Source organism: Staurois parvus, unplaced genomic scaffold (genome assembly GCF_062004578.1).
Source record: "Staurois parvus isolate SC_StPar_1 unplaced genomic scaffold, SC_StPar_1.0 ptg000152l, whole genome shotgun sequence".
Classification (NCBI taxonomy): Eukaryota; Metazoa; Chordata; class Amphibia; order Anura; family Ranidae; genus Staurois; species Staurois parvus.
This window is the reverse complement of record NW_028317948.1, coordinates 926,335-953,815: the sequence shown is the minus strand read 5'-3', so window position 1 is coordinate 953,815 and position 27,481 is coordinate 926,335. Positions and strand designations below refer to the sequence as shown.

The window sequence follows — 27,481 nt, the reverse complement described above, 5'->3', positions numbered from 1 at the left end:
CTGCTCAACATCTTGATAGCAGCTCACTGTAGGATAGTATTCAAAGTGATAGCTTACCCCTGCACATTATTCTGGCAAAGAAGCTGTTTGGTGCAATATACAAGGCCCAGCTTTCAAATTGACAGTCATTTCTGCAGGCTAAGGACCCACTGTTGTGGCAGGCTATTGAGTAGGTTGTGCAATGAGGTGCAGAGAGAAAGTCATGCACAGGTAACTGCAAGGGATGCCACACTCTCAGGGTCTCGCCATCCTTTTCTGAGCAGAATGCTGGGTGCAGGCAGAATGGAGTGCTGGAGACACATTGGCCAGCTGGGTCAGTTCCTGGCTGGGATAATTCTGCTGATGTAGTGGCGCAGGGACAGGTGGTGGTGGGGGAGCTTCAAACCAGAAGCACAGTGTACCTGTGCCTATGTTTCTGACCAAAAAAGAGAAAAAAGTATGGCCAAAGCTTTTGGGCCACACATCTCTTCTGGGTCACAGGAATGCTCTTATTTGCACTCCTGTGACCCAGATTCAGCTAGCAGCAGGCTAAAGCCATTTGTCATCTGACATCAGGCCACTCCAAGCTCTGGAAGCATCCTGACTTTAAAGTCAGGGTCCACCCAGATCCTGACCTGTAACTGACTCAGCCTCAGCTGAGAGTCTGATCCCGCCCCTCCACAGCCGGCGCTCCTGTGAGCTCTGGAGGGGCAGAGCAGAGAGCCAGTGACTGACAGTCATGACTCTATGCTCAGTGAAGACTGAGTGATCAGTGTTCATGTAATCGCTCAGTTCCTGATCTTAGAGCTGGCGGGGGACAGCCGCAGCATTGGACCCAGTGGTGTATTTACCACAAGGCACTTGTCTAGGGTGACATTTTTCAGGGGGGCAGCACTTCTCCCCCAGAAGAAGAGATGGAAGAAGGGACACAGGTGCCATGGGAACCAGGTGGGATCTGAGAGAGGCTGCAGGCTGCTTGATGGTGTATGTAGAGCTTGACTCTCGTTCCTAGGGATGTCCGGAGCTGTGAAAATGAGTGTCTTTCCTTCTATATATGGGGGGCAGGGGTGTTGTTGGTCAATGTCAGGCTCTCTCTGTGGAAAGGGTAAGGGGGGGGGGGTGTTGGTCAGTGTCCCTGGGGGCAGACATATTTTGTGTTGCCTAGGGCAGCACAAAACCTAAATACACCACTGATTGGACCACCGCTACAGCCATAAAGCGGGTGTATGTATGTTGGTTTTATTTCCCACACTTCTCCTTTATTACTAATAATGATAAAATATTCCATATTTCTGTACTGAGAAACTAGAACAGTTCACATCAGTTTCTACACTAGAGCAACAGGAACAATTGAGTACTGTCCGTGATACTTTTTTTATTTGCACTAACATACAATTTTGAGGACAAGCTTTCAGGGACATTCCCCGAAAGTTTGTCCTCAAAATTGTATGTTAGTGCAAATAAAAAAAGTATCACGGACAGTACTCAATTGTTCCTGTTGCAAATGCACTAATATGGCTACAATCACCTCAATATACACTAGAGCAACTAACATTATAATCTCCTCAAAAGACTTACACAGTATTATTATTACACATTTATATAGGGGTGACAGATTTAACAGCGCTGTACAAAAAGCACTGAACTGATTTCTACACCAAAGGAGCTTACACTCTAATGCCCCTGCCATGCACTATTATGATTGTTATTATCATTACATTTTCATTAACAATTACAGTTTCACTAATCCACCACCAATGGAATTTGTTTTAGTTATATTTGTATTCCAACATTTTCACTTTCTCTGTAGGAAAGAAAATCTAATTCAGCTGTAAATCTGTCTTCACTTTTAGGATTTAACTGCAGACATGTTTTCCATCAGTGGTTTGTTCTGTGGTCAGTAAACCTTAAGATCACGCTTCACCAAATCGTTGACATCTTTAATATGGTAAAGTTTGTCTCATAAGCTGACACACTTGATGGTTACTGAAGCATTTCTATCAAGGTAGAGGCAACATGGCATGTGACATACCATAGGAGCAGAAACTAGCAGACTTTGTGGAAGATCAAAATCTGAGAGTAAAATGACTTTGGAAAATGTGCTAAATCAATAAGGCCTTCTTAAAACAGCATACGCTTGTTTCAGGATTTATCAATCATTAGAGAAGTGTATGAAAACCCACAGCTCCTATGAAGTAGGGCCTAATGAGAAAGTATAACTGAATCAAAAAGTAGACGTGCATAATGTTTCATTATGAGTCATTTTTGGAGCTTCAGCTGTATACGTATCTCCAAATGGACATAGCAAGAAAAGTTATAAACAAAATTAACTTATGCATTCATTTAATTTGTTTACTTTGGATGACATCACATGACGCAATATTAGTTCAGGCCCATGGGGAAATGAAATGAATTTTCAATTTTCGTCTTATAATTTGGATTCGGATAATGAATTGATCCAAATTTCGTTCCACTCCTTCAAGTGGATGCACGACACCATTTGATATTCCCCAATCAGCTTTGAATCCATTCAGTTTAATAATATATCAAATATATAAAATATATATCAATCCTTCAGAAACACTGCAAAATTTTTTTAATCCACCTGGACCAATGAATATATAAAACAAATGTTAAAGACACTAAACGAATCCTGAAAATGAATCGGTTCACCATACCGAATATGACTAAATGAAACTGAACAAATGCATCCTAAACAAAAGGATCATTTAAGGCGTGCACATGCCTATCAAAAAGTTTGAAACAAATGACTCAATATTCGCATCATACCCATGACTCCTTTAGTCCTTTCTCACCACAACATTATTGGTTATACTGTCTCAAAAATATAGAAGGAAACCCTGTAAAAAATGGTGTTTATCTTTAATGTTTTCACATGATAGTCTACTTTATTATTATTGCCCATGACGGAGCAGCAGAATAGTATGCTGATTGATTACATTCACTAAGAAACTCATAAAAAAACCTTACTTTTAATACGAATCAATATTAAATATATCAAATGTAATTGCTAATGCATGTAAAGTAAAAAAAGAGCCTTGGATACAGATGCAGTCTGAACATAGTGAAAGCTAGTGTCAATCATCTTTGACTCAGCCTACACCATATTAATGAACAGAAAATACACATTTGATGTTCAATAAAGATTTATAGAAAACTATAAAACAGTTTTTTGATATTTATAATTTAACTTGAATTGCTCTTCTGAAACGGTTTTCTTTTCATGTGACTGGCACAGAACCAATCAGGGCGGTGCAGACAAACTACTGCAGGAATAAGGTACTTATACACGATATATAGGTTTTATGTGAATTAATTATGGCAAGTATCACTTCAGGGGAGTGGCTCTGAGGTCACAACGCTTAACCACTTCCAGTCCGGACACTTTTACCCCCTTCCTGTCCAGACACTTTTACCCCCTTCCTGTCCAGGCCAATTTTCAGCTTTCAGCACTATCACACTTTGAATGACAATTGCGCAGTCATGCAACACTGTACCCATATGAATTTTTTAGCATTTTTGTGAGACAGATAAAGCTTTATTTTGGTGGTATTTATTCACCACTGGGATTTGGTTTTTTTTGCTATATAAATGAAAAAGTCCAAAAAAATTTTAAAAAGTGTTTTTCTTATAAAATTTTGCAAATAAATAGTATTTCATCATAAATCTTGGCCAAAATTTATTCTATCTTTTTAGTAAGAAATAAAATATTTTATAACCAAAAATTATACTTTTTTAATTTTTTTTATTTTTTTATATTATTATTTATGTTTGTTTTTTTTTTACATACTGTCACCCTAGCAGTACAATGTCATCATGGTGACACTGTACTACTTTTGGGGGGTGATGAAGATTTTTTTTTTTTTTTACACTGATTGCTTTTACACCCATAAAGGCTATAAAAGCAATCATTTCTCCTCTCTAGCTGCATTCTTGCAGCCATTGAGAACTACTGAGTGAGCTGTGATTGGTCACAGCTTGTCACATGGTACAAGGCTGTTGTGAATAGCCTTGTACCATGTGACCTCTGTGATCATTCACAGATTTCACACGTAGTAAGCAATGATGTCAGAAGTGCCATCTTGCTTACTACTCTGCATGCGATCACTGATTGGCCAATCAGTGATCACATGATCGGGACCTCGCACAGAGGTCCCGTACGACGATTGGTGTTTCACTGTGTCCGGAGGACACAGCGGGCACCGGATCGCGGTGCTGCGCGCTTCCAGGGAGCGCGCACAAGCAGGGTGCGGGGAGGCAGTTTATAAACGGCCACCCGCCCCTGCACTGCCACCGTCTGGTCGTTTCTATACAATGGCCGGACAGGAGGTGGTTAAGGAGACAGGTAACACACAGCAAGTACACAGCAGTGATTTCTAATGCACACTGTGGATTGATTTTTAAGCGGTTTAAAGCGAATTTACCTACAATTACATGTGAGTGCACTACTATTTAATAAATGTTTTAAAAGAAGATAAGGCACTATGTTTTTATTACTGTTTATGACATATGCACCTATGGAGGAAGAATCCAAAGGAAGTGAGGGGATCCCTAACTTTGGAGAGTGACATTCCCATCCAATTCTAAGTCCAATTTAAAGGGACTCAAGCCTTATATGACCTCACTTAACGGTTTGGTCTACCTACCAGGTGAGAGTACAGCCGGTAAAGGTGCACATTTGGTTGTTATCACAACATATTATTGGTGTATTGCACACAAATCATTTCTGTTTATGTCACCCAAAGGAGTGTGAAGTCACGGATTGAATAAAGGCACTTTATGTTGCAATAGTGATATTATATTTGGATACAGAACTTGTTTGGCTAAATATTTGATTTTGAAACCACCTATTTTGTTTGTCAGTGGAGCGCAACACTATTATAGATTTCTTTGATGAGTAACACTTCTTTGTTTAGAGTCACTTTAAATTTTTTAGACTGCTACACTGCATTGTATATTCATACCACAAGGCATGAAGGAAAAGTGACACTGTTGCTAATATATTTTTAAAGTGTACCTTTATCTATAACCTTTTAAATACTGTATAGCAGGGCTTGAAATTTCCACAGGCCTGCTCGCCAATGGCGAGTGGAAACTATCGTGGGGGCAAGTGTGTCCCCCAGGGCCGTCTTGCTGAGCAGGCTTGGAGCTCAGGCTTGATCTGTCATTGGCACTGGGAGCAATCAGACTGCTCAATAGCTGCGCGCAGTGAAAGCAAAAGCAAGGAGTGTGTGCTGTGCTCTCTGCCTCCCCATAGAGTGCAGTACTTTTATGGTGTGTGTGTGTACATGTGTGTGCGCGTTTGTGTGTGTCTGTGTATGCATGTACAATTGTACATGTGTCTGTGTGTATGTACATGTATCTGCTTGTATGTACATGTATGTATGTATGTACATGTGTCTGTGTGTGCGCATGTACATGTGTGTGTGTGTTTGTGTGTCTGTGTGTACATGTGTCTGTGCGTACATGTGTCTGTGCGTACATGTGTCTGTGTGTATGTACATGTGTCTGTGCGTGTGTATTTCTATGTATGTACATGTATCTGTGTGTATGCATGTCAGTACGTGCCTGTGTGTGTATACATGTGTCTGTATGTGTGTACATGTGTCTCTGTGCATGTGTGTACATGTTTCTGTGTGTGTATGTACATGTCTGTTTGTGTGTACAGGTGTCTCTGTTTGTGTGTGTGTGTGTGTGTTTGTTGGTGGCAAGTAACTCTAAGGCCTGGCTAGTAGCTCAGGACTTGAAATTTTAAGCCCAGCTGTATAGTATAAGTATATAGTGTTGGAAATAGTTAGATGCTCTGTCAGGTTCTCACTGCTTTGTGTCCCCACAGAGGGAATCTTTCCCCCATATCTTCAAATGATATACAATCTATAATTGTGTGTAATCACCAGTGTACCCGAAATTTAGGCTGGGGCAAAGCAAACTACATTGCACAGTAATGTCATGTTTCAGTCACTGTGATGGGAGGGGGCAATGTAAAAGAGAAGACGCTACAACACCCCATTACACTGGATAGGGACAGCAGAATGGGTTAGCATGGGTTAGGACCATTGTATGTTAGTGATCCGAGACCATCCAGCTCCCACCAATGTCTGCCAGTAGAAATCTCTGCGCCCATTTACACTTTTTATGTAATATGTCCTAAACTAAATTCAACTATCTGCAGAAGAGAATACAGAAGTCCCTGAACAGTTTGTTGGTTGCTATGGCAATGTTGCTTCAGTTGAGAAAGACTGCAGGATAGTAGCAAATCCCAAGGGGCTGGGGTGCTCATTAAGATGTAATATCACCAACACTTCATGTTAAAATAATCAGGAGAAAATAAGTTGCAGATAACAGTTGTTACCAAATTGGAAGACAATTAAAAGGACATCTAGAGACACAGCCAAGGTTGTTGGGAAGATAAGCAATTGTATGCAAGTGGCACTCTGCAGCAACCCTCTAAAACGTGATCCATGGTGGATCCGTTTTCTGAGGTTGGTAGAGCATCAGCTGCCATGCATTCATGAGACAAAACTGCCATGTCTGAATGCCAGGATTTTTTCAAGTGAAGGGGGATTTTCTGTTAAAATGCTGCAGCCGCAAGCCATGTGTTTGACTTGCAGTTGCAGTGTAGCGGCATTCACTTGAATAGGTGCCAATGACCATCTGGCTCAAGAGAAGCAATGTGGGACCTGGAAGAAGTGGCAGGGAAGAAAACTGGAATCTAGACCCATCATTGCTGGAGGATGGCACATCAGGAGGTAAGTGTGCCAGAATGTGCATACCTGCAAATTATGGCAAAAACTCACCCCCATCCTGTGGACTTTAGATCCACTTTATTCTTCAGTTTGAACCTTAGTAAATATAAAAGTATACAGTATGTAAATCCTTAGGACTCATGCATGCTGAGCTTAAAAAATGCCACTTTTACAGGCTTTTTAGTAGATTTTTTCCTGCCAGGAGTAAATAGTGAAAATAATAAAATAGAAATAGTGAAATCTCTCTGCTATATCTCTCTTATGGAACACCCCATATGGTAAACAAGAAAGAAAAAGGGGCTCCAATAGTGAAAAACTGTTTTACTAAAATAAGCTTTATTTTACTCATAAGAAGCTAAAACAATCCAGCATTACTAAAGTGACTCAGTCTGCATGATGTATTGTGCCAGAAAGAATGAATATTAAACCGAAGTCTCAGCCTCACCTGATGTCCACTTCTCTATGCTACAATTCTGATAGGCGGAGCTCTCCGAACACACTGTACCGGCTGAGATTAGAAAAAAAAAAAGCCCACGCATACTATAGGGAGCAGTGCCGGCTGAAGAGGTGGGGGAGCTGTGAACAGGGGTGCAGAGTTGAGCTGTGAACATGGAAAAGAAGAGGTTGTGGAAGTAAGCAAAGAGATAAGCAGAGGTGAGCATTTGATGGTTACTTTGGAGGGGGGTGGGGGGCAAGAGATGCTTGAGGAAGGGGAATTTTTGCTTGGGGAAGACCAGGGAAAATTGATAGGAGACAGTAAAGCATACAGAGTTCAGTAACCAAGAGTATGTAATGTATAGCACAGCATGCAGGTTGCATTGGTGAGAATTTTGTAACATACTTTGTACATCACATACTCAGAACCTCTATACTCTGTATGCTGTGCTGTAATGTTACATATTTGTTACAGTTATATGTTACATATTAAAGGCCTCTGGACGGTACTGCCTGCACAATGGATTTTGCTTTACATTCTCCTGAACCCTGCATTCTGGACTGCATATTACATACGCTTTACCACTGCACTCTTGTGTGATGGCATCTATGTTATATATTCCTGCCCCCTGCCACATGTTGCATATTCCTGAGCACAAAGCATGCCTCGAATTGAATGTAAGCACTGTCCCTTTTGCTGTTTTTTTTCCTGTGCCCTTTGTGATATGCACTCCTCACCACTGCACAATACACAGTCCTGAGTCCTGTACTTTATGTGTTACACATTCCTGAACCATGTGCCTTGTGTGATATGCAGTTCTAAGCCTCAACCTATTACCATTATTTGGTGCCACTGTACTTCTGTCCTGTAAGGAAGATGTGGCTGGGGGCAGGGTTGGGGTGTGGTAGGGGAGTGGGAAGTTGGCTGGAACAGGTGAGTTCCTGCACCTTTTCTCCAAGAAAAAAAAAAGACTTGCCCATGTCCAAATTCCCCCCCCCCCCCAAAAAAGTCCATCATCAAGACTTTTTAACATTAGTATATTTTCAATAACATGGCTATTAGTAACTGAAATATAGTGTCTTTGGTAGTATACATGACACCATGTGAACATACTCATGTGAAGCATATCACATGCATTATTTATAAAGACTGCCAGTAATCATAAGACAGATTTTTTTCACTAATGAGGCCAAAAACTATGAACATACTGAAACTAATATGAATTTTCCGCTCATTACTGCTTCTCTGTTCTGGTTTTATTTTCCAGACTAAAAGCATTTCATGTCAACTTCCTTAGAACCTTACAGATAAATAGAAGCGTAGATGGTACAGTTGGTCTGTGCCCCTTTAATAATCAGGCAGCATGATGAAAAAAATACAGCGTCATTAAAACGGAAGAGAGACCTGCTAAAGTCAGTGAAACGATTACGAGGACATAACTTTTAACTGCCTGCTGTGAAAATAGGACTGCCCTGGAGAGAATTCATACTACAACAGAGCTGTGTTCTGCCTACAGGCCTACAGATTGCTCAGAATAATAAAAAAAATAGCAAGTCCATGCAATGCTGCTTCTATCTGCCCTGACTGAAAATATAAACAGAATATTAAAGCTATCTATCTATATATTTATACATATACACACACACACACACACATATATATATATATATATATATATATATTTTTTTATTTTTTTTTATTTTTTTTACACACTGTTATGCACTGTATAGATTTGTCTGTCTAGAAAAAACAAAATATTAATGCCATATTATATATATCTTGGTCTAGGAAAATTTGCCAAGGCTATAAACTTACTCAACACATTTGTTAATTTAGGATTACTAATAATATTTTGAAGGAAAACAAACTATAAAATTCCGTTAGACAGGTCTTTCCTTGGGGACTAATACAGACTTCCCCACCAATCAGCAGTTTGCAGTTGTTGCAATGCAATTACAGCTTGGAAAGTAAATGAGCCAGGGCTACACAGAAAATGCTGAGCTGTTCAGTGTACTGCAGAAATTGCTACATACACTTTAAAGTAAACCTGTCAATTCAGTCCATTCTGCGAAAGTGGCATGTCAACGTGATCAATTTATCCAGAGATATACTGTACATACTTGAATTTATATGTAAATCTCCACTTACTGTAAGTGAAATTAATTTACTTATAGTCTAACTATAAACCAAATAACTGGACAGTGCTTTGTTTTAATGTCCAAATGCAACCAGGGTCCAAATCCTAGGTTCTTGGGGTGTTGTGTCTCTCTCATAACAGGTATGTACATAGTTAGGTTGAAAAAAAGACATCTAGTTCAATCAACAGAAAAAATAAACAGAAAACATCTATACAGTATACAAAATTCTATATCCACAGTTGATCCAGAGTAAGGCAGAAAAACCCAATAAAGCATGATTCAATCAGCTCCAGCGCGGGGGGGGGAATCCTTTCTGACCGCCCTATAGGCAACGGGATATTCCCTGGATCAACTACCTCTGTTATTGCCTGTAAATTTTAGTACCAGGGGCGGACTGACCATTCGGGCACTAGGGCATCGCCTGAGGACCCGGGGTCAGTAGGGGGCCTGTGAGAGGAACACTGTCCAGTGACAGTGTGGGGAGCGGGGGAGGAGGCAGTCTCAGATCCCGACCCAGAAGTAGCTCACCTGTCACTTCTAGTGGCAGTGAGTCGAGTGACAGGTCCGGACAATGTGCTGGTGATGGAGCTGGTGGGCAGTAGGAAGTTGAGAGGCATATCATCTACGGGTGCTGGGTGTTCACCGCACACACCCTGCACACCACCTCCCCCCGGATGATATGTATCAGGAACAAAGTCGGAGGTAATCGGTGCAGTGGAGGGACAGTGACAGCACCGCACAGCACCGATCTCCCTGAATGGATTTCAATGAAGCAGCTAAAAGCTGCGGGAGCGAGAGACTTCCAGCTGCCTTGTTGAAATCCAAGCAGGGAGATTGGTGCTGTCACTGTCCCTCCTCTGCACCAATCATCCCTGGCTGTGCATCGGATTTCCCTCCTGGGCTCCCCTCTCTGTGCTCCTCAGCCCCACCCCTCCCTCGCAGGTCTCTGATGTCTCGTCTTCTCTGACAGTGTCCAGCCCCTCCTCCCATCCTCCATGGCAGGGCAGAGCAGAGGAGAGAGGATCTGCTCTGCCTCCCCTGTCCAGATCAGCCACCAGCTCTATGATTCTTCTTCTTCTCCCTCTCTCCTTCCTCCATCACACCCCTTCTTTCCTTCCTTTCTTCCTTCATCCATTTCATCCCTCCTTTTTCTTCCTTCCTCCCCTCCTTCCTTCCTTCCCTCCCTCCCTCTCTTTTGCTCTCCCTTCCCTCCCCTTCTTTCTTTCTTCCCTTCCTTCCTCCATTTCCTCCCTCCTTTTTCTTCCTTCCCTCCCCTTCCTTCATTCCTTCCTCCATCCATTTTCTTCCTTCCTCCATTCCCTCCCTTCTCTTCCTTACCTTCATTCCTTCCTCTATCCCCTCCCTTTATTTTTTCATTTCCTCCCTCCTCGTCCTTCAATCATTCTTTCCTTCTTTCCCCCTTCCCTCCCCTTCCTTCCTTCCTCCCTTCCCTTCATTCCTTCCTCCATCCCCTCCTTTAATTTCCTTCCTTCCTTCCTGCCCCCTTCTTCCTTTCATTTCCTTCCTCCCTCCCCTCCTTCATTCCTTCTATCCTTCCTTCATTCATTACCTCCTCTTCCTTCATCCCTTCCTTCATCCATTTCCTCCCACCCTTTCTTCCTTCCTCTATCCCCTCCCTTCATCTTTTCCTCCCTCCCCTCCTTTCATTTCCTTCCTCCCTTCCTTCTTTCCTTCCCTCATCTTCCTTCATTCCATTCCCTCCCTCTCTTTTCTTACTTCCCTCCCTTCTCGCCTTCCTTTCTTCATCCATTCCCTCCCTTTTCTTCCCTCCTTCCTTCCACCCTTCCTTTATTCCTTCCTCCATCCATTTCCTTCCTCCCATTTCTTCCTTCTTCCATCCCCTCCCTTCATTCCTTCCTTCCCTCTCTCCCTTCCGTTCACTCTCCCTCCCTCCTCTCCTTTCCTTCCTTCCTTCATCCATTTCCTCCCTCCTTTTTCATCCTTCCTTACGCCCTCCCCTCCTTCCTTCCCTCCCTTTTCTTCATTCCTTTCTTCCTCCATCTATTCCCGTCCTTTTCTTCCTTCCTTTCTCCTTTCCTTCCCTCCCTCCTTTACCTTCATTACTTCATCCACCCATTTTCTTTCCTTCCTTTCTCCATCCATTCCCTACCTCCCTTTTCTTGCTTCCTCCATCCCCTCCCTTTATTCTTTCCTCCCACCCCATCTTCCTTCCTCCCTCCATTTCCTCCCTCCTTTTTTCCTTTCTTTCTCGCTCTCTTCCTTCCTTTGTTCCTCCCTCCATCTATTACCTCCCCTTTCTTCCTCCCTCTATCCATTCCCTCCCTTTTCTTCCTTCTTCCCCTTCCTTCCCCTTTCTTCCACCATCCATTCCCTCCCTAACCTCCTCCCTTCCCTCCTTTTCCTTCCTCCATCCATTTTCTTTCCTTCCTTCCTCCATCCATTCCCTTTCTCCCTTTTCTTCTTTCCCTTCCCTCCTCCATCCCCTTCCTTCATTCTTCCCTCCTACCCCTCCCTTCCTCCCCTCCTCTGTCTTCATTCCCTCTCTCCCTTTTTATTCCTTCCTTCCTTTCTTCCCTCCCCCCCCCTTCCTTTTCCTTCTCCATCCATTTCTTTCCTTTCTTTCTTTCCTTCCTTCCTCCATCCATCCATCCCCTCCCCTTCCTTCCTCCATTCTTTCTCTCCCTCCCTTTTCTTTCTTCCTTCCCTCCATCCATTCCCTTCCTTCCGATATAAGGGGGTACAGGTTCTGTTTATTCATCCCAATCTAATGACAGCCCAACATATATTAGTGCTCCCTGTTCACTCCTTACTGACACTGTCCAATGCCCCCACAAAATCATTGTGAAAAAAAAAAATACAGAAATAAATTGTAAAAATAATAAAAAAAATTAGATAATAAAAATAAAAACATTCTGACACCTACACCATTGCTCTACTGACACCATCCACTGTCCACCCAAAAGCATTTTGAAAAAAATTATAAAAATAAAACATACATTTTTAAAAAACATAAAATAGTAAAAAAAAAATACTAATAAAAATTAAGAACTACTGACACCATCCTACACATACTACCCACAGCCATACACGCCGCATTCCTCTCCCTGTACATACTACCCACTGTCATACACTCCACTTTGTAATTACCTATTTAATATTACCTCATTCAGCACTATAGAAGTCATCTCAGACACTACTTAACCCTCACCCCACTCTCTCTTTCACTTCCTCCACATAGCAGACATCTTTAAACCTGAAAGTGTTTAGTGGCTTCTACAGAAAGAAGCTGGGAACATTCATGCAGTCTTTGCTGCAGTAAATATTTAAATGCCCCTTCTATGCAGCTGAGCTGCAACATGTAGGAAGGGTGTTGTGTGGGTGTAGGCGGGGGCACAGGGGGCCCCATTAACTCATACTGCCTGGGGGTCCAATGAGTTGTCAGTCCGTCCCTGGTTAGCACCCAGTTGTATTTTGTGGGAAAGAATCAGTTCTTTAGGGAATCTCTTCCACATTTTCACAGCTCTTCCAGTGAAGAAGCCTTTCCAAATATGGAGGTTACAATGATATTAAAGGCATTTTTTTTATAACAAACATGTCATACTTACAGCTCTTATAGCGAAGAAGCCTTTCTGTATGTGGAGGTTAAAATGATATCAAAGGCATCTTCTTTTTAAATAACAAAACATGTAATACTTACATGCTCTGTGCAATGATTTTGCATGGAACAGCCCCAATGCTCCTCTTCTCGGGTCCCTGGCACTCCTGGCCCCTCCCTTTTGCCAAGTGCCCCCACAGCAAGCAGCTTGTTATGGCGGCACCCAAGCTGGCTCATTCCTGAGATTCCTGCGATTGACAGCAGCAGGAGCCAATAACTCCTGCTGCTGTCTCAGTCGATGAGGATGGGGGAATGTCTGGAGAGCTGATGGGGCTTAGGTGCGTATTGGGGGCTGGGGGCACTACTGCACACAGAAGGTTTTTTTTACCTTCATGCAAAGAATGCATGGAAAAACCTTGAGCCTTTACAACCACTTTAAATCTCTTTTCCTCCAGACATAAAGAGTTCCCCCTTGTCCTCTGTAATGACCTGAAAGTGAATAACTCTACACCAAATTCACTATATGGATCACTTACTGTATGTATTTATACATGGCGATTATATCCCCCTTGATTGCCTCCTCTTAAGAGTGCCTTCTTTGTGACACCACCTTTGGTTAAGTTCAATATAAAATTGGATGCACAAGCTCATTCCTCACAGGTGTGTGTCCAGAAGCCTCGGGTTCCCATGTACCACTGGACATTGCAGAAGTGTTCAAATTGCTCAAGTTTACTAGACTGCAAAACATGGGTATGAAAACTGTTAGGGTCATATTTATAAAAGAGCAAATATCACTTTCACCAAACATTCACTGGTGGTGAATCATTCCCTGTAATCCAAAACACATTCAGCATTAAGATTACTATGGAGTGTATGTTTGGGTATTGTTACATTCACTACATTATAAACATGTCCCTTAAAGGGCCTTTTCACACAGGCGGACAACGGATGGTCCGATCAGGTCCACCTGAAAAATGGACAGGTAGATCCGATCGGACCATCCATTGTTCTTTATGGGGAGGTGGATGTAAATGGACATGTGTGTTTACACCACCTGCATCTGATCAGATCTGCTAAAAACAGACAGATGGGGATCCATTTCCCACCCATCTAGTGGAGCGGATGACAGCCGGATGTAAACGGACAGGCAGCCCATTTACATCTGAATGCCCTATAAAGAACAGCGAGCTTGTGCAGAGCAGACACAACTGGCATGTGCCTGCTCAGCGGGAATCAGTGGACAGATCCCCTGCTGAGTAGGTGGACCCGCTTGGCAGAGTCCGTCCATGTGAAAGGGCTCCTAGTGTTTATAAACCCTAAACTTATACTTTTTAGTATGTCTAGGAAAGAATGGTTCGAAGAAGCTGTCTGGAATATTTCTCAAAACAGCATTGAAACCTGTCAGTATCTAACAGGGTTTTGGTTATTTTCCATACATTACAGAGAAACTTGTTACATTGTACATGACATTGTAACAAAATGGGTGCTTTGTTACTTGTAACGTTTGTCTTGTTTACTTATCAATGTAAGTGAATCCCAAATTTTGGGTTGTCACCAGAATAGAAGGGAAATCTTTCAATGGAACCCTAGTTCTGGTGACCTGGTAACAACCAGGGATTGCCTCACTTTAGAGGGGATTTCATCTCACTTCCTCTCTGGACTACGGGATTACAACCCCTCCTTTAGGGCCCGTTCCCACGCAGCATTCCAATTGCACTGCCCTTGCAATCTGCAGTGGGTGTCAGTGCAAAGTTAACACCCCAAATGCTCCAGTGATCCAGTTGCAGTGCATTTCAAAAAGTAGTACTAATTTTGTTGCGGTGCAGGGCGATTTCAGTGATTATTCAACATAAATGGGCTGAAATTGCAGCGCACAGACCTGTTTGTTTTGTGTTTCTGTGCGATTTCAGTGCAGTTCCAAAATGGGCCCTTACTCTATACAAATTAAAAAATAAAGTTTTACCTTTAGTTCTGCTTTAGGTTGAATTGGACGTGTGTGATTGCTCATGTAGTACTACTCCCTTAGGAATTGCTGAGCTTTGGGTCCCCCTACAGCTCTGCACAGCCAGGCAACACGCACTTTCTTCCACAAGTTGCATTCTGAGTCAGTAAGTGATTTAGAACTTGGATGGGGTTGAGGCATGTATTGGATGCCCACAGAAACTGCAAACTTGATGACAAATTCCATAGCAACTATGTACAGATGTGGACAAAAATATTCTCTCCTTTAAGAGCATTCCAGCTCTCTGGTGTACTTCAGACCCCAGATGAATCCTCCTCTTTACCCAGCTGCACTGAGGGTATTCCCTGGGCAAGGGGGCCCAGAAGCTGCCAGTTTAGCACAGCAGCCCCGGATGAGAAGCTAGTTGAGTTTTCCACCTTACTGCCCTCTCCCCTTATGTGGTCCAGGGGGTGTAGAAGTACTCACACTGTCCTTCCTGATAGCTTAATGGGTTGGTGGCTGCCTTCAGGCCTTTTGCAGGGCTGGCTCCTTCCCTGCTGCTCACAATATCTTCCCTTGAATATAGTTGTGCAGTGGAGATACTCTTCTCTAGCATCTGCCTGTAGGTAGGCCCCTTCCTTGGGCCCCTTCCCAGGCTCCACACTCTAGCCTCTCATTCCATGTTCCACCCAACACTGCCCTTGCAACTCCCAGGCTCTGTGATTCTTATGGGGTTACCTTGATCACCATGCCCAGCCTCCTGCCAGGAGATTGGCCAAGGTCCCTAGAGCATGCAAAACTGAACTTTCTTCCCTCCTCCATCCGTCCTCCAGAAAGCTCTCAAGTCTCTGGAGAGGTGGGAGGGCTTCAGAAGCTCTGACCTTCAGAAGCAACCAGCTTGTGCGGAGGTGAACTCCTCCCTCGCTCACAGGCTGACTCATCCCAGGCTGCTACTCAGCCTATGACTGAAAAATAAAAACTGCCTAGCTAACCTGGAGGGTGTTACACTAATATTCTGTAATTATGTCTATTAATTACAAGGACACTGTTACACTTCTCTGCTGTTAATAGGGACTGTAGCAAGGAATCACTCTTGGAATTTCCCTTAATGTTAATGCGTGATGGCATGAAAGATTGTCCAGGTGTAGGGCTGTGGTGAAAATCTGTACTTGGGGTATATGGGCTTGGCAGAAATTTGTATTTGGAAAAGGGGTAATTTTTGGTTGTGCTCTAAACACTGACCATTACACACTCATGACCCCTGCATTGTATACATTACGCACACCTGATCCCTGCATTCTGTGTGATATCCACACCTAGACCCTGCACTCTGTGCGTATGCATTCCTAACACCTTCATTCTCTGCATTACCCACTGCTGACTCCTGCACTCTGCATGTTGCACACTCTTCATCCATGCACTCTCTACAACCACAGACCCCTGCACTTTTGTGCAATATGCACTCTGTGTACTACGAACTCCTGACTCCTGCATTCTATGCGCCACACCCCTGTACCCTGTGTGTTTTACCCACTCCTGACCCATTCACTTTGTGTTTTACATACTCCTGACACATGTACTCTGTGTAATATTAACTCCTGAGCCCTGAAATCTGTATATTACACACATCAGAGACTTGCACTCTCTCTGCTATGCACTCCTGAGCTTTTATTTCCCTGTGACACCGACTCCCGGTCCCTGAACTCTGTGATATACTCATTCCTGACCCCTGCAATCTCTGCGATACCCACCCCTTACCTCACACTCTCTGCTATACCCATGCCTTTCCCCTGCATCCCTTCGACATCCACTCCTGACCCCTGCACTCTCTGTGATACCCACTCCTAACCCCTGCACTCCCTGCCATACCCACTCCTGACCCCTGCACTCTATGATATACACTCCTGACCCTGCATTCTCTACAATACCCAATCCTGACCCCTGCCCTCTCTGCGATATTGCAGAGAATACAGGCCTAGGAGTACATATCACAGAGAGAGCATGCCTAGGTGTGCATATCCACTCCTAAGCCCTGCACTCTCTGCGATATACAGTGAGGAACAGAAGTATTTGAACACCCTGCGATTTTGCAAGTTCTCCCACTTAGAAATCATGGAGGGGTCTGAAATTCACATTGTAGGTGCATTCCCACTCTGAGAGACAGAATTTAAAAAAAAAAAAATCAGGAAATCACATTGTATGATTTTTAAAGAATTTATTTGTGTTGCACTGCTGAACATAAGTATTTGAACACCTGAGAAAATCAGTGTTAATATTTGGTACAGAAGCCTTTGTTTGCAATTACAGAGGTCAAACGTTTCCTGTAGTTCTTGACCAGGTTTGCACACACTGCAACAGGGATTTTGGCCCACTCCTCCACACAGATCTCCTCTAGATCTGTCAGGTTTCGGGGCTGTTGCTGAGCAACACCGAGTTTCAGCTCCCTCCAAAGATGTTCTATTGGATTTAGGTCTGGAGACTGTCTAGGCCACTCCAGAACCTTGATATGCTTCTTACGGAGCCACTCCTTTGTTATCCTGGCTGTGTGCTTTGGGTCGTTGTCATGTTGGAAGACCCAGCCATGACCATCTTCAATGCTCTGACTGAGGGAAGGAGGTTGTTGCTCAAATTCTCACAATAAATGGCCCCATTCATCCTCTCCTTAATACAGTGCAGTTGTCCTGTCCCCTTCGCAGAAAAGCACCTCCAAAGCATGATGTCACCACCCCCATGCTTCACAGTAGGGGGTGGTGTTCTTGGGATGCAACTCATCCTTCTTTTTCCTCCAAACACGACGAGTGAAGTTTAGACCAAAAGTTCTACTTTGGTCTCATCTGACCACATGACTTTCTCCCATGCCTCCTCTGGATCATCCAGATGGTCATTGGCAAACTTCAGACGGGCCTGGACATGTGATGACTTGAGCAGGGGAACCTTCCATGCAATGCATGATTTGAAACCATGACGGTGTAGTGTTCTACCGACAGTGACCTTTGAAACTGTGGTCCCAGCTCTCTTCATGTCATTGACCAGCTCCTCCCTTGTAGTTCTAGGCTGATTCCTCACATTTCTTATCATCAGTGATACCCCACGAGGTGAGATCTTGCATGGAGCCCCAGTCCGAGGGAGACTGACAGTCGTCTTTAGCCTCTTCCATTTTCTAACAATTGCTCCAACAGTTAATCTATTTTCACCAAGCTGCTTGGCAATTGCCTGTAGCCCTTTCCAGCCTTGTGGAGGTCCACAATTTTGTCTCTGGTGTCTTTTGACAGCTCTTTGGTCTTGCCCATGGTAGTAGTTGGCGTCTGACTGACTGTGGGGTGGACAGGTGTTTTTAAAGAGCTCCGACAGGTGCTACTAAGTTAGATTAATAAGTGGAGTAGAGGTGGACATATTAAAGGCACAGTAACAGGTCTTTGAGAGCCAGAATTCTTGCTGTTTCTTAGGTGTTCAAATACTTATGTTCAGCAGTGCAAGACAAGTAAATTCTTTAAAATCATACAATGTGATTTCCTGATTTTTTTTTTTTTTTAATTCTGTCTCTCAGAGTGGGACTGCACCTACAATGTGAATTTCAGACCCCTCTATGATTTCTAAGTGGGAGAACTTGCAAAATCGCAGGGTGTTCAAATACTTCTGTTCCTCACTGTATCCACTCCTAACCCCTGCACTCTATGTGTTATGCACTCCTAACCTCTACATTCTGTGTGATATGCACTCCTGAGTACCTCACTTTCTATGTTACCCACTCCTGATTCCTGCTGTCTGTGTGTTATGTACTCCTAACCCTCACACTCTGTGATATACACTCCTGAGTACCTCACTTTGTATACTTTATTGCCAAACGTATTGGGACATCCCTCCAAATCACTGGATTCAGGTGTTCCAATCATCTCCATGGCCACAGGTGTATAAATGCATGCACCTAGGCATGTAGACCGCTTCTACTAACATTTGAGAAAGAATGGGTCGCTCTCAGGAGCTCAGTGAATTCAAGCGTGGTACCGTGATATGTTGCCTCCTGTGCAATAAGTCCATCCGTGAAATTTCCTTGCTACTAAATATTATATGGTCAACTGTTAGTGGTATTATAACAAAGTGGAAGCAACTGGAAACAACAGCAACTCAGTCATGAAGTGGTAGGCCATGTAAAATAGCAGAACGGGGTCAGCGCATGCTGAAGCGCACAGTGCGCAGAAGTCGCCAACTGTCTGCAGAGTCCATAGCTAAAGACCTCCAAACTTTGTGTGGCCTGCAGATTAGCACAACAGTGTGTAGAGAGCTTCATGGAATGGGTTTCCATGGCCGAGCAGCTGCATCCAAGCCTTACATCCCCAAGTGCAATGCTAAGCATTGGATGCAGTGGTGTAAAGAACGCCACCACTGGACTCGAGAACAGTGGAGACGTGTTCTGTGCAGTGATGAATCACGCTTCTATGTCTGGCAATCCGATGGACGTGCCTGCGTTTGGCAGGTGCCAGGAGAGCGGTACTTGCCTGACTGCATCATGCCAAGTGTAAAGTTTGGTGGAGAGGGGATTATGGTGTGGGGTATTTCTTTCAGGGGCTGGGCTTGGCCCCTTAGTTCCATTGAAGGCAGCAGCATACCAAGGCATTTTGGACAATTTCATGCTCCCAATTTTGTGGGAACAGTTTGGGGATGGCCCCTTCCTGTTCCAACATGACTGCACACAAGTGCACAAAGCAAGGTTCATAAAGACATGGATGTGCAAGTTTGGTGTGGAGGAACTTAACTGACCTGCACAGAGTCCTGACCTCAACCCAATAGAACACCTTTGGGATGAATTAGAGTGGCGACTGTGAGCCAGGCCTTCTTGTCTGACATCAGTGCCTGACATCACAAAATACACTTCTGGAAGAATGGTCAAACATTCCAATAGACACACTCCTAAACCTTGTGGACAACCTTCCCAGAAGAGTTGAAGCTATTAAAGCTGCAAAGAGTGGGCCAACTCAATATTGAACCCTACGGACTAAGACTGGGATGCCATTAACATTCATGTGTGTGTAAAGGCAGGCATCCCAATACTTTTAGTGTATGTTACCCACTCCTGATTCCTGCAGTCTGTGTGTTATGTACTCCTAACCCCTACACTCTGTGTGATATGCACTCCTGAGCACCTCACTTTGTATGTTACCCACTTCTAATCCCTGCACTCTGTATGCTATGCATCCCTGAGCCTTGTACTCTGTTACGCACTCCTTAGCCCTTCACTCTGAGCTCTGTACCTTGTATGACACACATTCGTAAGCCTGAGCCATAGCAGCTCATGCAGATGCCATAGGGCTTAGGGTAGGAGGGGACCCCATGAGGGAGGCTGTTATGGAAAGCTAACTATAGAAGTTCAGAAGTCAGACCCCAGGATCATCACTAGTCACAGACTCCTCTGTAGAGTCAAAAGCCTTTGCTTAGCTGTTTTAGGCTAGCCATAAATTGGCAGATTTTTGTACAAACATTCATATGAAAAATGTCAGTACATTCGATAATGCCATCAGAGACTTAGCAAATGTTGTTCAAAAGTACTTCACAATTTTGTCTGCTTTCAACATTCAATTTTGGAAGGAAGTTCTGAAACAAAAAACACATTTACTACTAGAATTTCATTCAAGAAGGTTTTCCACCCTGCACATTGAATTTTAATTACTATGGTCAAAAATTATCACTGATTTGACCCCATTAACTTTTAGAAAATTGAAAAAAAGTTACAAAATCCGATTTGTTCTAACCAAATTCTACCCATGAATGGTCAGTTTTACCATAGTAGATTTATTGCCCTCTGAACTTCTGCTACAGTGTGAAATGAAATCTGTATACACAAAGCTGTCAAAAATGCTTCCTTAGGTTAAAATCTAGTTGGACAGCTGATATTTTATTATTATTGCTTCTACAACTATAACTTTTATCCATGGCATTGATCCTTTGTAGTGTACTGACTATGCTGACAACTCTCTTGCTGCCTGTCATTTATTTAGGTATATTGATGTTAACATCAATGATATGTATTGTCACAATTGACACCACAAGCTGCTAGAAAGATAGCCTGGGGGATCCATCAAAATGTTGCTGTGGGGCTCCCCGTTTCATAGTTACTCCCCTGGGTAGGTGCTTTTCTTTACACTGTATACAGTATATGCATTGATATGTCACTCACAATAATTGACACATATGACTGCGTGCTGTGTATTACTGTACATCATAAAGCATGGTAAAGTGCGCAGGAACACACATGCATAAGTGTGAAGGGAACTCAAAAATTCTGAGTCATATAGACAACTTCAAATATTATATGAATATTGTGATCATTACCATTGTAACATACATTACAGCTTATAAAGTAAAGTATATCATCTACAGCCCAGTATACAAACTGGAACAGTGAAAAGTATTCTATCTACAGCACAGTATATAGAGAGGAATAACAGAGTGTCCAGAGTAATTGTGTGATGTACTTTGTCACAATTATACAAAATAAACTTTTACATATTTGCCTGAGATTGATAGAAAAGGGGGAAAAATGTTGGTAACTAACATTTAAAGCTGAACTCCAGAAATTATCTTTATTGCATACCTATTTTGGTCCATCTTGGACCAATGTAAGTATGCACAATTTATACCTGATGCTCTGCTGGGGAAAGTGACAATCAGTGTAGTAGCTGGCGCTACTGCAGGGATAGCCTCCATCTTCCATGTCTTTTGGCTGAGCAGCTTCCCCTCTGCATACTGACCACAGCTTCTGCTAGGGAAGCTGACAATCACTGTAGTAGTTGGTGCTATTACATGGATAGCTGCAATCTTCCAGGTTCTGTGCCGAACAGGGGCGGACTTACCATTTGGAAACTCGGGCGCTGCCCGAGGGCCCGGGGTCAGTAGGGGTACCCATGATATGCCCCTGGTACCTTTTTCATAGGCTTTTTTGAGTTCGGGCAAGGACACAGGGGCCCCATGATCCCCTATTGCCTGGGGGCCCCATGAGTTGTCAGTCCGCCCCTGGTGCCGAGTGGCTTTCCCTCTGCACATTAATCATAGCTTCTCCTGGGGAAGCTGATAATCACTGTAGTAGTCAATGCTACTACAGTGATAGCTGCCATCTTCCAGGTTCTGGGCCAAGCAGCTCCCCCCATGCACACTGATTACAGTGGGTCACTCACCCAGCACTGCTGCCATTCACAGAATACCTTGTATTTCTTTTAGGTCTTGTTCACACCAGAAAATCTGTGTACTGTGCTCGTTTCCTGCACCAGGTTCAAAACACACTGGGTATGTGATCTGCTGCGGGTGTCAATGTATTCCCAGCGACACCCCAAGAGCAGATCGCAAACGCAGTGTGTTTGCCTGCCACGGATCAAATGATAGTGCAGTTCTATGCAATCCACTGTAGTAGTGCATGTACTACTTTGGGTACAATCCAGTTCAATTTAAATGCATGGGCTGAAAATTGTTCTGCACTGAATCGCACTGAAATGCAGACTGCGTTCCTTAGCAATTCAGGTGTCCTTAATGAAATCAAGCTGTTCTCCTATTAGATGAGGTGGAGTCGAGGGGTGGTAATGTCATGATCGTCACCTCATCCAATAAAAGAATGGCTTGTATTCATAAAAATAAATTAAAGTGATAATAAACCCAGGACTCTGCATTCACTATATCTGGTCTCCCACAGTACACACAACATGGAAATGCAATTATTTTAGTAAATATAAAACTACTAAATACCTTCTCATCACCAGTTAGAGCAGTCTTGTGACTTCAGCAGAGCACTGATTAAAGCTTGTAGGAGGAGTTTTCTTTCTACTCTAGGAGGAAGTGAAGCCCTTGACCCTTTGTCTGGACAGTACTGATTGGCCCTGTGCTGATCACATGCACTCTCCCAAGAAAAAAAAAAAAAAAAAAAAACCTCTCTAGCAATACACATCAAACTGAGCATGTGCACGTGACTACAGATTCAGTCTGCATCAGGTGGTCATTTCAACAAGAGGAAGGGCAGAGAAGAAAGGATTAAACAGCACACAATGCAGAGGATTAACCCCTTAGGTTCCACAGGGAGTATAACAAGCATGCTTTACTGCATATACAGATTGATTTTACGGTTTTGTGTTTAGTAATACTTTAAAAAGAAATTAAATATATTTCTATATGTATACACACACATAAATGCACAGGGCCTTCTGCAATTGATGGCAGTGCCAAACCCCCCACCAACTACAACAGTAATTGTCAGCTTCCCAGACGGACCCTTGGGTATGAGATACACATTCTTACCTTAATCCTAGCTAGACCAATGTAAGATCTTGTTTACATGGGGCAATTTGATGCACAGTGCAGGGCCATGTTTTGCTGGTAAGGGGATACACAGGTGTTGCATGCAACCCTGTAGCTTTCTATTGGGATGCAAGGGCTGCAGAGCCACAGTAGCTGCTCCCAATGGGAAAGCCATGTGGGTGCACAGCCCAGAAAGCACCTTAAGTGAGTTTGGAGACATGTCTAATAGATGTCTACGGCACTACCTCCCCAAAACCGGAAAAACAAAGCCCTGCATGGGGCATGGATTAAATTAACAAGGCAGATGTGTACAATAAAGATCACACCTGGAGTTCAGCTATAACATATTAGACATTCTAGCCTAATTAACCGCTTTCCCATTGCCCTATAGCAGATATACTGCTACAGGGAGGCAAGGATGTGTAAAATCACGTATACATACGTGATTTTGCATTTCCAGGTAGGGGCTCTGCACACGCCGCTATTTACAGCCTTGGAGGTCAATCACTGGGTCCCAGCCAGTGATTGCTCGCCGGCACCCAGTGATCAGCGAGCATTACTGATGGGGGAGAGAACTGTATGTAAGCCATACAGTTCTCTCCCCTGTCGGCTCCTGCACATTGCTTTGTATGGCTCTGCATAGCAGAGCCATACAAAGCAGTGTGCTTACAGTTGAAAACACACACAGGTTACAGTAAAACAGCACACAGTTAACCCTTTGATCACCCACATGTTAACCCCTTCCTGCCCAGTGCCATTAGTACTGTGTAGGTGCTTTTTATTAGCACTGATCACTGTATTGGTGTCACTGGGGATGTCAGTAGCCGTTAGTTCCCACCCAGTGTCAGAATGTTATAAACAACAAAGATCTTTCCCATGTCAGCTCCTGCAAACTGTTTTGCATGGCTCTGCATAGCAGAGCTATACAAAGCAGGGTGCTTACAGTGAAATACACACACAGCCCACATAGTGAAACAGCACACAGTTAACCCTTTGATCACCCCACATGTTAACCCTTTCCTGCCCAGTGCCATTAGTACAGTGTCAGCGCTTTTTATTAACACTGATCACTGTACTGGTGTCACTGGGGGTGTCAGTGACACCAAATCAGTTCTCCCCAGTGTCAGAATGCCCACTGCAGTCCCGCTATAAGTCGCTGATCGCCATTACTAGTAAAAATAAAAAAATCCCAGTATACATACTGCCTTTTGTAAATGCTATAACTTTCTCATAAACCAATTAATTTACACGTATTGGGATTTTTTTTTAGCAAAGACATGTAGCAGAATACATTTTGGCCTAAATTTATAACGAAATTTGATTTTTTACCTGGACATGTTTAATAGCAAAAAGTCAAAAATATAGTTTTTTTCTCAAAATTGTCACTTTTTTTTAAATTGCTCAAAAAATAAAAACCGCACGGGCGATCAAATACCACTGAAAGACAGCTCTATTCATGGGGAAAAAGGACAGAAATTTCATTTGGGAGCAGCGTTGCATGACCGCGCAATTGTCAGTTAAAGTAATACAAAAAATGGCCTGGTCAGGAAGGGGAGTAAATCCTCAGGTGGTCAAGCTTGAAAGTAAGATGCTATAAACATTGACATATGTTGATCTGAATTGTGAACACAGTTTAGAGCTTGGGTACCTGCCGCACACAATACACAGGTATGGAAAGCCGTCATACCTAACTAAACCTTAAGATAAGCATATCGTAGAGCTTATCATAGTCTTACATATGTATTGCTGTAGCAGCACACACAGCAGAATGCCTAGCAGCTACTGCAGCAACAGTTCTATCAGCGTGTATTCAAACAGCAGACTGTAACTAGCAATGGACAGTTTGCTCCCCTTCTCTGAGCTGCCTTTCTATTCTTACCTCTCAGCACTGCCTGTCAGATCCCTCCATACTCATTAGAACACCAGAGCAGGCTGCATTTCCTACTCACTCCCCGCCCTATACTCCTAGTCACACAAGACCAGCCTTCAGTCTACACAGGGAACTCCTTACAGCGCCTGCCCTAGCTGTCCTCCTCCTTTGTTTATTTGGCTTTGCTCACTTTCTTTTCCATGACTATGCAGGCACATGCTGTTATTAAAGTCGCTGCCAACGCCTCTATTTATATGCGTGCTAAATAATAGGGGAAGACCTTAGCAGTCTATTGATAAAATGTATTTGCATTCACATGTTCTTGAATGTTTTAAAAAGAGGGAAAATAGATAAAAACTTCATCTCATTCTCACCCAGAGAACAAAAAGTGGGAGAGTTTTACTGCTTTCCCCCCAAAATATGTCCAACTCACCAAGTGTAGGGAACAATGGATTCCGCCCCGTATCAGAATGCCAGCCATGGAACAAAGGTCCTATGTTCTGTAGGACAACTGTATAATTTGTGCTCAAGTTATAAACAGGCTGGCTGTCATAATAAGTGCATGTTTCACAATGTATTTCAAACTCATTGAAGAACTACGTATGTAAGGGCTCATGTACACTGCAGCTGATAAACTCACGTTTAGGAGCTTTTCTGCGTTTTTTTTAGCAGCCCCTGAACTCTCCCTATGTGTCCATGTACACATTGTCGTTTACAGGCAGTTGAGTTTACAGTCGTTTTTTTGAACGCAGAAAACTTGCGTTCAGCAGTAGATTTTATCAGCTTTTCAAACGCAAAACGCTTGTAAACGCTAACCCTTTGAAATTGAAAATTTATTTTAACTCTTCCATTTCCAGATGCTGTCCAGAGCCTTTTTTCATCATGAAAAATGCATGCAAAGCGTTTTCCCGGTACTCAAATGGACCTGGTACACCATACTTTGAGGTTTTCCATGAAAACAAATATGTTAGACACTGCGGCAATAATTTCTGCACAGAAATGAGCTGGAACACATCCAAACACCACAAAAAAAAAAGACAGCTAATCTCAACAAATACTGCTCTCTCTGCTTCTGCTCTCTCTATTTCTCTCAAAATGTCTGAAATAGTTATTTTTTTTTACTGTTTTTCAGTGCATTCTGGGGATTTTGGAAGGTCTCCTGAGGTTATCTTTAAAAAACGCTTTTAATTGGAAACACTCGTAAATGTGGTATGCAAACGCAGCTAAACAGATGTTTTTTAACCAGCGTTTTCAAGCAGTCAGTTTCCATCTTTCAGAAGTGTCCCGTGTACATGGGGCCTAAAATCTAGTAGTGTCTCCTCCTGCGTTTATATTTCTAATATAGCTGTAGAGTGATGACTTACTTTTTTTTTAACCGCTTGCCCTCCAGAGGATTTACCCCCCCCCCCCCCCCCGACCAGGCCGTTTTTTGCATTATGGCGCTGCGTTACTTTAACTGACAATTACACTGTACCCAAATGAAATTTACATATTTTTCCCCACAAACTTTCTTTTGGTGGTATTTGATCAACTCTGCGGTTTTTATTTTTTGCGCTATAAACAAAAAAAGACCAATAGTTTTGAGAAATGAACAATATTTTTGACTTTTTGCTATTAAACATATCCAGTTATAAAATTTAAAAATCAAATTTCGTCATAAATTTAGGCAAAAATATATTTTGCTACATGTCTTTGCTAAAAAAAAAATCCCAATACATGTAAATTAATTGGTTTATGTGCAAGTTATAGCATTTACAAATGGCAGTATGTATACTGGAATTGTTTTTTTACTAGTAATGGCGGCGATCAGCGACTTATAGCGGGGCTGCGGCGAGCATTCTGACAGTGGGGGGAACTGACTTGGTGTCACTGACATCCCCAGTGACACCAGTACAGCAGTGATCAGTGCTAATAAAAAGCACTGACACTGTGCTAATGGCACTGGGCAGGAAGGGGATAACATGTGGGACGATCAAAGGGTTAACTGTGTACTTTGTGCTGTTTCACTATGTAGGCTGTGTGTGTATTTCACTTCAAGCACACTGCTTTGTATGGCTCTGCAGTGCAGAGCCATGCAAAACAGTTTGCAGGAGCTAACAGTGGAGAAATCTGTGTTGTTTATACACAGGTCTCTCCCCCCGTCGGTAATACTCAGCAATTGCCGGGTGCTGGCGAGGAATCACCATCCCTGGATGACCCGATGATTGACAGCTGAGGCCACAAATGGTGGCATGGGTAGGACACGTGCACGCCCCCTACACAGAACTGCAAGATCACTTGATACATGATTTTGCATACCCATGCCGCCCTGTAGCAATATTTCTGCTATACGGCGGCGCGAAAGCAGTTTGTCATGTTTCACATGACTGTCATATGCCTTTATGTGTTCTCTATATTTTGTCTCTGCTCCTCCCTTTCCTCTGGTTTAGTTCTTGCTGTATAGAAAGCCTACCCCTTTTCCCAGTAATGCATTGCAGCTTCTAGCCTCATGTCTC

At 43.1% G+C, this 27,481-nt stretch overlaps 1 protein-coding gene across 3 annotated transcripts in view; it reads right to left on the bottom strand.

The window, feature by feature from the left end:
- Positions 1 to 25,123, bottom strand: part of LDAF1 (lipid droplet assembly factor 1) — a 106,786-nt gene extending 81,663 nt beyond the window's left edge. For all 3 annotated transcript variants that reach the window (XM_089674784.1, XM_089674787.1, XM_089674785.1), the window contains exon 1: positions 24,996 to 25,123. The gene's annotated coding sequence lies outside the window, so the exon portion shown is untranslated. The remainder of the gene's footprint in view (positions 1 to 24,995) is intronic.
- Between the last annotated feature and the right edge of the window lie 2,358 nt (positions 25,124 to 27,481).